The sequence below is a fragment of the Falco naumanni genome, chromosome 7 (assembly GCF_017639655.2).
Source record: "Falco naumanni isolate bFalNau1 chromosome 7, bFalNau1.pat, whole genome shotgun sequence".
NCBI classification, from domain to species: domain Eukaryota; kingdom Metazoa; phylum Chordata; class Aves; order Falconiformes; family Falconidae; genus Falco; species Falco naumanni.
In genome coordinates this window covers 22,226,905-22,241,233 of record NC_054060.1, presented here as the reverse complement: position 1 = coordinate 22,241,233, position 14,329 = coordinate 22,226,905, and the positions used below count along the sequence as shown (strand labels likewise).

At 38.1% G+C, this 14,329-nt stretch overlaps 1 protein-coding gene across 5 annotated transcripts in view; it reads right to left on the bottom strand.

The window, feature by feature from the left end:
- TLN2 (talin 2) overlaps positions 1–14,329 on the bottom strand; it is a 206,463-nt gene that overhangs the window by 135,183 nt on the left and 56,951 nt on the right. For 4 of the 5 annotated variants that reach the window (XM_040602224.1, XM_040602223.1, XM_040602226.1 and 1 more), the window contains one exon: positions 7,993–8,075. The exons of the other annotated variant lie outside the window; for it this stretch is intronic. The gene's annotated coding sequence lies outside the window, so the exon portion shown is untranslated. The remainder of the gene's footprint in view (positions 1–7,992; positions 8,076–14,329) is intronic. 5 annotated transcript variants of the gene reach the window in all.

Sequence of the window (14,329 nt, the reverse complement as noted above, 5' to 3'; positions counted from 1 at the left end):
ATACCAATGGAGTTGCAGATGGTATTGCAGCAAGCTCGAATGAGCTTAGTGCATGATCATTTGATTTACTGATGCTAGCAACTGAACAGAGGAGGAAGAAGAGAAGGAAAACCAGTGTCTCAATACTTAACCATTTCATGCCGCCTCAAAGGCTGAATACCTGTTGTAAGGATTTTCTTTAAACACCAAATTTCTGGTAGAAACATCAGGCTTTTCTGTGTTTTTTTGATAAATAAGAGCACTTTTTCAACAGAAGAAAGAAACAGGAAATGTCTAGTCAAAAGAACTTTGAGTAAATCATGTGGAAAAAAGAGTAGCCAAAGAACGGAACAAGACCTGTTGTAACAGACTGCAGAAGGCCCAGTGACTACCAGAATCACCGAAACTAATGAAAACCAAAAAGCTGAGCAAGGACTGCGCTTGCACCTGTCAAATCAGCATCTCTGTCACAGCCACAAAACAGGAGAACACAGAGATGGAGACACAGGAGAAAGCTAATGTACCTTAATGAATGTCTGAAGGAAGCACCATAGCATTCATTGCACTCCAGCTCCAAGAGTACTCCATACCCCCAAGGTAAAAACCTCACAACTACGGGATAAGAAAGGAAGGAAATTACAAGCTGGTGTAATCCTTATGAAAATTTCTGAACGTGTTTAAGCTTGAGGAAAACCTAAATGTCTGAAGAGACCACAACTGAGCCCCAAAGCAGCTGCTACTCCTACAACAGAGACAGAAAGGAAGAGATCATAAAACACTGCTGAATTTTTATCAGGGTGTAACAGCGTGCGCAAACATTACATGTCAATTAGATTATACTTAGCCTAGCACACTGCCAACTGCGTGCTAATCTAAGGTCAAACCTCCTCCTACATCAAATGTGCTCATGAAACAGGCTCTGGCAGTGATCTTATGGAAAAGCTCAAAGACAGCTTGGCAGGCTTCAAATGGGTGAGCCTGAATTCAGATATTCCATTATTTTTCTTAGCAAAGCCTGTTTCCAGAGGTACCTAAACCACCAGATGATTCTTGTGTCTCGTAATGATTAGCTCTCGTAAGGGTCTTAAAATGCATTACTCAGCAGAACCCAAAACCACTAGATATGTGCTATATATGGAATAAATTCTCATTCTACAGTCTCAAACTCATTCTACACCTACACACATAGGCATGCATGCATATATGAACAGATGTGTATGAACACACACAGACACACTTGCACGTACACAACTGAAAAGACAGGCTGTTAGGCTAGTGTTTGTAACAGGTACAAAATGCCTTGAATTCCAGCTGCCACTGTCACTGTGCTATCCAGAAGGGGATTAATGAGTGCATTCTTCACAGAAATAGTCCCTCCAGAAAACTCGGGCTCTTAAGTCAGAATAAAATGATCTACCAGGCCCTCCTCCACCTCAGCTGATCATCAATGACATCGATGGAGAAAGCAGTTTAGCAGGAAAATTCATAGATCAAACAGGAACCACAAAGGAATCAACACCATCTTGGACCATTACACATCACTCCAATTTCATTCCAGTATTCTGCACTATATACTGCCTCCTCAAAGATTTAAGCCACCACCCTCTGCAATGTAGAGAAAAAGACCAGAGGGCAATAAAAAAGTAGTTGCATAAAAAGGAGAGAAGCTTGTTTTCCAAGTGCAGGTGGGAAAAATAATGTGTCATCATCACTGCTTCCATTGATTGTAGACAGCAATTAAAGGGAAATCAACCTGAGATCCAATTTGCAACCACAAATATAATTTTCTACCCAAAGACATGAAGTTCCAGCTAGGGCTTCCACTTGTTTCAGCTGGGATCAACCTTTGACAGCTACCTAGGAGACACTCACCAAGTAGCCCTCTACAAGACTAAAGATTTTTTTACTTAATGCCTATTTAGGCGGGAAAGCCGCAGATTGTCAGAAGTGCTTCTGCAGAAGTAGTCCTGCAATTCAAGCATCTGAGCTGCAAATCAGGGACAGACACTGACTTATTCTCCCTGTAGGATTTCTATTTGTGAACAGATTTTTCCATTAATATCATCTTATGCTAAGGAAGACTACAATAAGTAGGGCAACAAGATTTCCCGGTTGGAAATTTCAGATTCACCAATGATTCTAAATACACAGCCTGAAAGTACCTCCCTCTCAGACCACATCCTTAAAGGCAAAAATCACAACAAAATGACTTCACAGCAACTTATTTAAAAGACCTTAAACCAACAGCTGAACATGTATTTTTCATTCCATTATAATTCACATTTCTCATTTCCCAGTTTCAGAGGAGAGCTCAGTGTTAATTTCTGCAGACAACATCACACAGCCAATTGATTTAGTTTTCATTTTTATATAATTTCTAGGGTGTTCCCAGGTCTTACTCCTGTGCCAAAACTTTCATTTTTACTGCTGACTTCCACGAGGAGTTTGAGGCACTTCCAAAATAAATCCATAAAAGTTAAGACAGAAAATACGATGACAATTGGATAAATAACATTATAGGGGACAGCTGTGTGGGGTGGTTCATTCTTTCTATCACTGCGTAAAACCTTACCAGCTCCAAGTAGCTACAGAATCAGGGAATTTTGTTTGTTGTGAGATGTTGGCTCAACTTGCCACCCAGCAAATGGGCCTTGCTGGGAACCGGCACTTCTCTTCTGAGAAACAGAAGACTGTTCACAAGGTCCTATGTCATATATTACTTTTTCTGTTTATTTTCTTTTAAGTGTTTAAATGAGTTTTGAAAATTATTTTTGGCTGAGAAGAACAATAAGACCAAGAGAATTCCTAAATCTAAGGTGCTATTAATGTTGTGAAATATCAAGAGAGTTGTACTTGAAACTAGAGTATATTATAACATCATCCTCCTAACTTCATACTCCAAAGACACAAGGAGGGCTGTATTTCTAAATAGAAATCCATATCCATCCATCTTTATCTGATCTCATCAGGTTATCAGCTTCTGCACACGGTGCAAAGCACACTGTTTTCTATAGCAACAACAAAGCACAATGTATATGGACAAGAGGTTATGCCAATATTTAATAAAGATCTGTTAACTATTTTGGTATCTACTACCCCCTGAAAAGGAACAAATAAACCACAACTGTAGAAACACACAGCGTGTTCACAATCAAACTGTTAAAGAACTCAGCTTTATTTTTAAAAACATGTATGTTAGCAAAAAAGTATTAAAGCGACTGACACAGTAGATAACATGTTTAATGATACACCAACTCTCAATTTCAGAAGCACTACTTGGCTTTGATCTACTATTTGTATTTTTAGGTTTGTACATACAAACACACTGATGTTACATAAACACAGCATACTTGTATGTGCATTTATGACAGCACATGTACATGTACATCCCTAAAAATCATCTTGGCTTTTAAGTCTTGCCTATCACTGAGAAAGTTTCCCATTGGAAAGGGACTGAGGCATGTACACAATTCCCTAATACGTGGTCTCATGCACTGAATGCACTCAAGGTCAAAGCGGCCCTCCTGCTCTTCCTCCCTGCACCATCGTCACTGACTGAATGGCTGACAACTTCAGCTGTAAATTTAAAGATCTCAACAACATGCATCAAACATTTAAAATATAACCTCCTTATAGTTACTGCAGGCTCAGTATCATTAATCAACTCCAGTTGCAAAGGAATGCTCATTGGATTGCTCATATTGAATTATACATATACAGTCTGATTAATAATGCAATACTCCAAAAATCTGAAGTATTCCTATCCATGGACTAGCAGCAAAAGAATATAGAGAAAATTTTCAATGGGAAAATTTAAAGTTAAACTTCAGTACAATTGCTGATACTTGTGGCATTATCCCACTGGTGGTTTAGGTTTTTTTTTGAGGGGTGGGGGGACTACTACCACAGTTAATAAAAGAAATGCCATGAATCACTGATTTTTACAAGGTATTTATCTAAACATATTTAGAATTAAGCATTGTGCTAAATCTTATACTATGTACCTGGATGATGTACAGCATTCACTCAGCACTACACAATTAAACCTAAACTAGAATTCTCACGCATAAACATGAGATTAATTGACTTACTTTTTCAAGCCTTCCACATCCCTCTTACTCTTACACAGAGATGTTCTGTTACAGGAAAAAAATCCTTTTATGCTGTTGTATTTTATTTGCCTGTGCAGCTCCAATCCTCTCCCTCTTAGATGCACCCTACTGTAACAACTAGGTGAGACAGGAGTGAATGTTTTCTTGTGTAACACTTTTCTTGCCTACGACAATCATTATTTCCCAATCCACTCCATATTTCACATTAAAACATCAAAATAGATTTCTTCACAGTTTCAAGTTCCATTTACATCCTATTCACTCAGTATAAAATATACATGTCATTTAAAATGAGGGGGAATAAAAGCACTAAAATACTGAAATTAAATATTGAAAAATCACCAAGAAAGCCAGATATTAAAATATATCTGGAAATTATCCAGCTTTAGCAGGAGCCTCAGTTTTATTGCATTCTCCTACTTGCTTATTATGTGCTGTGTCACAGCTGGGCTTCACTGGAGCACCCGTTCCTTGAGGAAGGTGTGTTACAGCAGCTGCTGGAAGTGCAACTTCAATGTTTAAGTGACACAATTAATAACCCCTGCAAGGAACACCCTGCTTGGGTTTAGGACACTGTTCAGGAAGACTCGGATGCTGCCACTGATTTGCTTTGCCTGAACCATCTTCCCCCTGAGACTCTCCCTCCCCACCTACTCTGTCAGAACCAGCACAGGCCTTCAACAATGCCACCTTCTACTAGGTGTTCACTCAACGCTTTTCCTGAGAACGTGAAAGCAAGTTTAAATTACCTAAGACTTTCTCACATTCAAGACAAAGGTTACATTTTGCTAAGCCTCAATAATCATAACACTGGAAACTTAGGAGAGTTAAGAGAAGTTAGTTACGCACTGCTATTTTAATGAAAGTTACAAGATTAAACAGAATTTTTCATTCATCCTGAAGAGAGCTAGAAAACTTGTGACCTGATTATTTATTCCCCCTAAATAACAGTATCAGTAAAAAGTTGTGATTTCTTGTTTGGATCACATACGAAAAAGATAAAGGTGTCTCGGAGTAAGTTATTTTAACAATAAACCAATTTACTGTATTTGCACTTGAGCACTTTCTTCCAGTGCTGATACAGCAATTCAGAAGTCAGTCATTCAATAGCCTTTTGACTATTTTCATCTTTTGTCCATGTGTTCCCAGAACTAAAATCGTACATATTTGCATGTTCTTGTACTTACAAACTCCACAAAGCCTTTTTTGAAAGTTTTGGTCCACAGAACAGAAGTGAATTAAAAAGCTTTCCATCTTGGGGTGATGATTTTGAATATTCAAACACATGCAGTGCATGGAAATCCCCTTGATGCAGTGATAGAGGGTGGTTACTTAAAACCAGCTCACCATTGGTGACAGTGTGGTTTACGAAGACTAATTTTTTAATTGGTTAGTTTAAACCACCACCATCCATGCATCACCATCAAAAAATCCAAACTGAACAAAACCTCAGAACGAAGGGAGCAACACTCCAGAATTCTTGTAGCACAAGACCTAACTGTGATCTGCTTGCCCTATATAACTGTAAGGGCTGCAGCAGAAGTTACATGCTGACACTCAATATTCACCCTTGGAGTAAGTCCATAAGCATTTCATGCATCACAGTATCAGTATTGCTTTAAAAGAAGTTATTCAACTAGCACAACTATTAAAATAAGATAAAAGGTAAAACATACTAAAATAAATGTGACTTCATTTTTTTCAGTTTCACAGAAGTAAACAGCATACTCTGGTGAGCTAATCCCCAAGCAAAACATGGTTTTGGTTTTGGGTGGTTTTTTTTCCTTTAAGAACTAATGTTGTCTAATATGCATTAGGACATGGAGGTACATTTTCCTACAACAGTATTTTAGAATGTTTTCCCTTATGAAAGAAAAAGTAAGAACAATTCAGCACACACACTGCTTTTTTTTCTTCTCTCCTTTTTTTAAAAAGATAGGTTTTATTTTGCTTACCATCCAGTGCAAACATGTTGTTTCCCTCTGCTGCTTTACAATCTGATATGGCTTTTAACTAAATTAAGAAGCATTAAGATTTTCTTCTCAGAGAGCTGCTAGCCAATCTACTCAAAAGCAACAACACAAGTAACTTTCCAAATTCATTCCGTATTGACAAGCGAGCCACCCTATTAAAGTTGTATAAGGACAAGTTTTCCTCAACATCAAGTTTCTCATGTCTCAGTATCTGAACTACCTGATGCAGAAAAACCCCTGAATCATGGCAAAGAGGCAAAAATCAGCTTCCTTGGCCATTTTTGTGTTAGTAAATGCCAAGTAAACACATGCCATTAACTCTCAAAAAGCCTTCTAATGAATGGAATTTCTGCAAAGACAATCACATAACATTTAAAGCAGACTTAGGCTTTTCAGAAATTTTAGCTTTTGTTTTCCTTCTAGTGTATGCATGACAAAGGCTTGAAGCATTCCTTACTATTCAGATTCTTCACTGGTGGTGATTTCACTAGTGACTATGGTTACTTTCTGCTACTACTGGGATATTGTTCCATCAGTTAACCAATATCCCATGTGAAGAAGTCACTGAATTTCCTGAGTACAGGTTTACTCTTCCACTGCTCACTTACCTACACAACGGCCAGCAGCACTGACATTGCTGACAGAAGGGAGGGAAATCCCCCATTTCTTGAGGGAATCTTTCACAGTTAAGAAACCAACAATAGTCCCAAAAGTACCTGTTTAGTCTGACAAGCAAGTAGTTACCAATCCGGTTCAATCAGTTGTACACCCATACACAGTAAGTCTAACTACACAAAGAGATAATACTTTTTTTAGGAATTTCTAAAATCAAAAGCTAATTAAGATCTTTAGCCAGGTTATTTCATACCACAATTGATAACTGATCTGACAGCAGCATCAGTGAAATGAGGAAAACAGAGACATTGCAAAAGAGAACTTAATGCAGTGTTAGTTCTTAAAAATAGAATAGTTCCAAGGGTCTTGCTGACAGGCTGGATTATAAGAATGCTCTGTAAATATTTAGCTCTAGCTGGGTAATAACAAGAACAAAATAATGTAGGTAACCATCTAGCCTTCTCTTAAGATTTGCACCTATGATGAAGTGCATATCCTAAGTAACTATTTACTTTTTGGTGATTTTACTTCATTTAACCTTGTACTTAGACATATCTGATATAAACTGACATGCTGCTTTAATTATAGGCTGCTTTGGAAGTTCACTAAAGACATTTTTCAAACATGGAAAATAGCAGGACAAAATTCCATTAGCGACCTTTTAGTATTACAAGCACCATTTCCAGATGAGCAGTCAAAGCCAGAGACAGGTTTAGAACAGTAATGCGTACAAGGTCAAAATAACTCCAGAGAAGAATCAGGAGCAAGATTTATCAACATTTTGCCCAAAGCCAGTCTTACTGCTCTGTGACATTCTCTTCTCAAAGCATTACAGTACAGTAATGGTAATGTATCTGTGAAGTTATTCCAGCAGTGATTTTTTCTTGTTCTTTTTGTCACCTCTCTTACATGTACTAAGATGAAACAAAGTTAAGTCATCTTCTGAGCTATTTGTTCTCATACCAATGAAAGGCATGGCCCTTTCTGCTGAGGCTTAGAGAACTCATTCATTATATGATCATATTCCCCAGTCTCCCTGGAAACTGTTTAAAAATAGTCAATAGCTGTAATGGTCAGGTTAGTCTCCTGGCTGTTAATTTCAATGTTTACTTGGAGCTTGAATATTCATGCATCGCTTTTCTTTTTCAGCTTGATTTCTCTCCTCACAAACACAGCCGCAGCTGTATACTTTTCATGCATTCTCTAAAGAAAACATTACACTAATACATACAGGCAGCAAACAAAAGTTTTTAATTACTGTAGGATTTTTATGTCATTATATGCATAACAAAGAAAATTAAACAGAACCTTACCTCAAAATTAAACTTCATTTAATAGAAAATAAGCCTGTCTGGAAGTGCTGCTTGACCATGTGGAATGCTTCCAGTAACCAGGTCTGTAACACAAGATACAAACAAGTTACTTCCTTATCCCCAGTCCCTTAATTTCTGGTTTTAAAGTACCTTCTGCCAACACACTGGAAAGGAAGCAACTCAGGAAGTTATAAGTTTCCTTTTCTTTTTGGGAGCTGGAATTTGCATTGCCAAAGAGAATAGCTTTATGTTCAAGAAAATAAAATTCAATCCAGGCTTCCACATCACTCACTCTTTAAAAGCTCACAATAAATGAACTCTGAGTATACCTTGAAATTGTTTGGTCACTTGACAAAATACTTGCAGCACAAATCCGGGTGTAAACAGAAATTAAATAATCACATTGACCTCTCAAAGATGTCCATTTTGCATTAACTGTGCCTTTCTGTGCTTTATGGTCTCTGTGTGGAGCAACTTGGTAGAAAACAGCACAGCACAAGCCTCTCCGGGCAATTTCCCTTCACAATGATCTCCCTTCCCAGAGTATGACTGCACAAAAATAGATTTAATAACTCTGGTTTGCTTTTAAAAGATGACAGAACTCTATTTCAAGGTATTGGTTGTTTTGAGGAGGTGGGCTTTGTTGTTTGGGTGGTTTTACGCTTTGTTTTTTAGACTTTGTTTTCTTTATGATTCTTAGGATCATTTGTTAGCTTTTACTCCAAATAAAAGCCAATATAGCACACAGGTTTAATACTCATCTCCTGAGGATGGGCAAATCAGTTTGAACATCAAAATAAATTGAAATTTATTTAGATAAACTGCAATCAACTCCCACCCCACCCTCCCTGACCCCCACAGTGCTATGAAAAAAACACCACCTTCTCTTCCATCACCTCAAAGTTTACAAGACCGATCATTTTTCCAGGCACAGTAATATGCCTGGGCAAACAGAAGATGGCCTAGATCTTCCTGCTAGCAAGGTCCTGTGTACGCTCCTTGCACACAGGCTGGTTATGGAAGGCTTCTATCCCACTTTGAGATCTCTTGGAGTACTCCCTTACTGCAACTAAAAAATTCAGGTCAAGTTCTGATCCACAACAGCTATCCAAATTTGAAACTAGTTTATGTATTCATTTAGAAAGACCAGGAAGTTAAACAATGAAGTCACACATGTACACAGCTACAGAAGAAGGAATGCCTCTTAGCTGAGAAACGCCTACAGCAACAAAAGAATTCTCGTAAATTTTCACCAATCAAAGCTGGCAAAAAGATTTCTGATAGAATAAATTCATCAGGATGTTTTTCAGGTCTGGGTTCATTATGAAAGTGATTTTTTTTGCTTTCAGTGGACTTTTAAGCAACATCAGCTCTATGCTGACACAACTATTAACTGCAGGTTAACAGATTTACTGCAGGTCAGAGTAAATGCAGTCTACGTTAGGACAATTATTTCAGCAACCAATGCATCACCTGCATTGAAACTGGCATTGTAGTAGTATGATACCTTGAAATGTAGACCCCTAATCCATGTTCATTCAAATTTTCAACATCTACCATGTCTCCAGTAACGCACAAATAATGTACAATTAAGTTTAATTAAAAGGTGTGCCACCACCCTACATTTTCTGATAAGTTTAAGGTCAGGATAAAAGCAAGTTCAGTGCACAGAATGTGTATCTAATGCGTTCCCTTAGGCGGCTGTACCAGCGTATGGGGATTTATCCGTAATGCACACATTTGTATTATAGTAACATGCCCAAGTCCTGTTCAGTACAGCCCATGAACTCACCAGCCCCTCTGCTTCCTGGAAACTACTATTCAACTTCTCCATACTTGCACTTATTTTAAAATTCTAAAATTTGTTTCAAATGCGATTGTGAAGTATGTCAGTCACTTGCAACATTGATACCTTTCTTCATTTTCAGTCCTTTGTTGACAAAGGTGTCAGAAGCCCTTTCAAATCCCCAAGTTCTGAGAGCACCAAGCACTAGCTGGAAGCATTTTCACTTCTACTCAGAGCCTTCGTCAATTAAGGTTGACACTATACAAGTACAAAGGTTTGTATAAAAAAAAAACAAAAACGCGCGTCTGAAGAACATACCACAACAAGGGGACAACAGAATCTGATGCAACAGAGAATGAAGTGACCACCCCAATATGCTTCTTTCCTGTCACACCCACATAAGGCACCCACATAAATCTTCCAATTCAATAAGTGCCATTCGTTTAGCATCATTGTGATATAAATGGTTGGGAAACTGCTTTGAAATCTGCTCTTTTCAGATGCAGTTCAATAACAGAATTGTGCTTTTAAAAAAAAATTTTAAAATGGATCTTGTTTTCAACCTATAAACCAAATATGGTGAACTAGAAATTTATTTTTTGTAGTGTGCCAGGAGGGTCTATCTACTCATGTAAATGTTTATTCAGAAATGTGACTGGGAAGGAAAGAGGTGAAAGAACCACACTCCTAACATTTTACATCAAGGGAAGGAACAAACAATGCATATGCACATACTACCAGAGCAACCTAATGGGTAGAATACCATGTTTCAAAATCACAATTTCATTTAAAATAGCAGATTTTCAGTTATCTGAATATTTAACAGTGAAACACTGAATGTATCTTGTGGAGTCTGAGAAAAACAAAAATTGCTTATACTCTGACATTTTAAGACTAGCTTGAACAAACGTGACTGTGGAAAGAACATTCCTTTTTCAGCTGGGTTAATTACTGCTGAAGTAGCCGTCTATTTTTTTACTTACCAATGGGAGCTAAAGAGAGCCTAAAAACTAGTCACCACTGTTTGTTTATTCTATTGTCCTCCCTTCCTGGAATGCAGTCAGAGTGGAACTGGCTGCCCAAAAGCCCAGTCAGCAAACCAGCAGTCCAAGCCCTGCATTTCTTTACAGCACCAGCCTACCCACTAACCTGCTTAACCTATTGTAGGGCAGGAGCAACGAGTGCATAAAGCACCTAATTCTGGAAGTTTACACAAAATCCAACAGAGCTTTCTGAATATTTGATGTATTTTTTAGCATAAGCCCCCTGACCCCTCCCCTTCTTTTTTCTTAGCTGTAGCCACATTTCTATGAAGTGTTTTTGTTTCAGGTGCTAGTGATGTTGTTTATAGAACAACAAGACTGAATAAAGAAAAGTGCTGATGTAGAATATGCTTTCTTAATCCCACTGCAGAATTCTACAACTGTGAATTAGAGGTAAACTACAGTTTTGCACTTTATAGGTATTTCCTAGGTACTCTGCATTCTCAAAAGTCTTGGTGATAACGTAGTTCAGTTCAGTAGCATTTGCACCACAGACTCACTGAGGCTACAAGGATAAATTCCTGAATCTTCTTATACCACAACTTTTGAATGCGGAAAATATTTCTGCCCACATATTTACTCTGGATTTTTGTGCGTTTTCCTATACTGGGTTTTGTGGTTTTTTTAATTTATTTTTTTAGGAGGTTTTTTATTGTGTTGTTTTGGGTTTTTTCTTATTGTTGTTAGCCAAGCATTGCTCTAAAAACCAAAATCAAATCAAAATACGTGGTCCATTACATAAAGCATGGAGTCATTTTAACCCTGTTGGCATTCTCAACCACATTACTGTATCAGCCCTGCTAAACAAATCTGCTAATAGCTTAGTATTCTGAGCTATAAACAGGGGAATAGTCCCGTCCCCCCAAGACATTTGGAAGTTTAGTCCTATGATGTATGTTCCGTGCTTCAGAACTTACGTTCCTTACACACAATAAAGGCATTAAATGGCCATTTTTAGCTGGTACTAATTTAGATGTTCTGTAGTGTGTGACTTCTTTCAATTCTTAGTTCCTTCACCTACCTGTCTTTTTCTATTATTTTCTTAAAACACTACAAGACAGTAAATAATTACAAGTATATGAACGATGCAATATTATCAGGCACAGATGTTTTCAGCATCATCTTCAGAGACTGAATCCCTGCTACAATTCCCATCCCTATAAAAAAAGTCTGGTTTAAGGACAGGGTGGAGAAACATGGTCTATGCAGCCACTCACAGGACACTGCAAAGAACATTCAACACGACCTGATACAGTTCCCAAACTATATCCAAAAGCAGATTCCCACTTCCCTTCAAAGCTCTTCTCCGTAACTTACTACTACGATTACTTTGCATCCTGAATCTAGATTTCAGCTCCGTACACCAAGAAGACCCATAGGAATACAGCTTCTATCCTCCTTTTAAATGTTTCCTTCATTCTCTTCTTCGGACATCTCTCTAATCCCCGATCAGCACAAGAAGATGCATTCTGTAGAACAACATTCTGAGAACAAGCTCACACTGCTACACGTGCTCAGGTGGGAGGGTCTGCAACAAGCTTAGGTGGGACACGCTGCACTCGATGGGAGTGTTTAATGATATTGCAGAGTTTGCAATGGAATTGCTTTCAGCCAGCTCTGTACAACAAACAGGCAGCCCAGGAGGTGAAGCAGGAAGCATCTTCACTGCGCAAAATGACCTGCTGACCGCTACAGATCAGTTGCTATGGTCTAATATAAGAACTCCTATAGCTGCAGCACAGAAAAGATGGCTTCAGAGTGTGCTAGTACAAACACAATTTAAGTAGGGCATGTGAATATATCAGAGGAATAACTGGTAAAACCTAACTCTGTTACATTTGATGTAACACTTGATATGATTTCTACCTTTATGGACAAGGATCTTCACCACTTTATATAAAAACCACACACATATGGATGTTAAAGAAGAATCATTCAACAGCTTGCTTTGCTAAGAAGGCTGCAACCAGGCTTCTAGACCTCAATTCCTTATTCTTATTTGTGTAAAAAGGTTGAGTTACCTTCTGCTGGCAACTGTAGCATTCATGCAACAACATCAGGCCTACCAATAACAAGATTATAAAATGTTAAGAAAAAAATATTACAAACTTAAGTCAGTTAAAATTTTAACTGACTTGTTGGAAGCACCACATAAAATGCATCTCAGGATGTGTTTCAAGACTAAGGTGGTATCCAGCTCAATAGTGCTGGGAGGCATCTTAAGTGAAGAAATGGTGGGGTAAGACACCACCAAAAATATAATTGAAAGCTACAGTACCTTTAGCATTGTCTGAACGTTTACTAGAAACAGCCATAACCAGAGTAAAACTGAGGTGACATAGGACTTTACTTATCAAACTGACATTAAAAACCAACAGTAATGTTTTTGTGTAGTAGCTCAATACAGGATTTTTCACAACCAAAGCAATCACTGGCATTTACATTAAATATTCTTGTAACCAACAACTGTATTTTTGCAGGTGATTTCTGAGAACAGATATGCTACCTCCCCCTAAAGCATGGCATAACACACGCGAAACCAGATGGATTAGCAACACACTGAGTTTGTACACCTCAGGTAAATCCACATGCTAACTGCAGTTGTGCCTGGGCTTTACTTTCTCAAGGACAGACTGGCTCAACTAGGATAAGTAACACAGCAGCAACTGCCAGGAATCAGGGGCACCCAGTGGGGCGTTCCAAGGTCAAGAACGGGGGTATAAAAGCCCATCACAGAAATGCCACCAAAGACAGTCATGCTCTTCTGTATACCGTGAACCACTACTGACAGGCTCTAACAAGCAGCTAACAGAAACCTTCGTCTGACACTACTTGAAGAAGCTCTCATTGTAAAAAAAAATCAAGGTGGTTTGTATTAGGCTTTAATCTAGGTAACTTCATTACCAAAAGCCATTATGATAAAGGTTTAATATTTTACATAAATGTTCCTCTAAGATACTGTAACTACATTAACCATGAAACACTGAACAATCATACCTCAACCATTACTACACTCCTCTTGGTCAGTGAGGAAAAGTTACTACATTACGAGACTAAAGCTTCTGTTATGCCCGCAGGCAGATTTCAGCTACCGATTTTTTCAAATTTTATGCACTGCACTACCTTGAAACCAGCAAGCTTTCCCAGCTGCAGAAGGCAAACAGAAGAACACTGCACATAAATCCAGAAATTCTGCATTTAGTTTCATCACAGTAACTTGCTCAACAACACCCACATGCTTTGCTAGTATGCTTACTATTTGTGAAGGATAAACACAGGCTATGAAGGGGAAAAAAGCCCAGTAACCACCCTACACCTCAAAATGGCTGCTGCAAGTAAATAAGTTTTTAGTAGTATGATTAGAAACACAAAATTTACCTTTGAACATAAAATGAAGTTTTAATTAACTTCTTTTTTCCCCAGCAGAGTATTGCAAGAAGCATTCATTATAGTAAAAAATCCATTTCAGAAAGCAGAACAAACTGATATGCGATGCCGTTTCTTGCCC